Source organism: Elephantulus edwardii, unplaced genomic scaffold (assembly GCF_000299155.1).
Source record: "Elephantulus edwardii isolate Elephantulus edwardi_28Jun2011 unplaced genomic scaffold, EleEdw1.0 scaffold00119, whole genome shotgun sequence".
Lineage (NCBI taxonomy): Eukaryota > Metazoa > Chordata > Mammalia > Macroscelidea > Macroscelididae > Elephantulus > Elephantulus edwardii.
The window spans coordinates 7,344,952-7,345,633 of NW_006399869.1; positions in this window are offsets into that span (position 1 = coordinate 7,344,952).

Here is a 682-nt window from a genome sequence, read left to right on the forward strand (position 1 = left end):
AAAGAACCTTTGGACTGAAAATGTAACAAATATTTCTTGAAGAAAATTCAGGCTTAGGGCTCTTTGGAGGCAAAGATGATTAAACTTTGCTTCACATATTTCAGGCATGTGGCTAAGAGGGGCTATTGCTTGGAGAAGAATATAATGTTTAGAAAAGCAGAAGGTCAACAAAGGACAAGAAGACCCTCAATACAGTGACTGTTGGCATGGGCGCTTGTGTGTCAAGAAGTATAAGGATGACCTAGGATAGGATAGGGTTCAGATCTATCATTCATAGGGTTGCGATGGGTGACAATCAACTTAATGACACCTAACAACAACAGATGTGTAGCAATGACAAAGACCCTGGCCTGGATGAAGTGCACCTTAGTCTCCAGACTGACATTGTTTTTTTTTAGTATTCTGTAGAAATCTCTGACAGCAGATTTTCCCAACACAATTAATATTTATGTTTCCTAACTGCTATCCAATTGAAGTATTTCAGATAACACATGTTGTCCTGGATATGCCCACCAAGTTGTGCCAAGAAATCTGGAGAACAACCACTAGGCCAACTGACTGGAAGAGATCTATATTTGTTCCCATTTCAAAGAAAGGTGACCCAACTGAGTGTGGAAACTACAGAACAGTGTCATTAATTTCACATGCAAGCAAGATTCTACTGAAGATTATCCAAAAACGA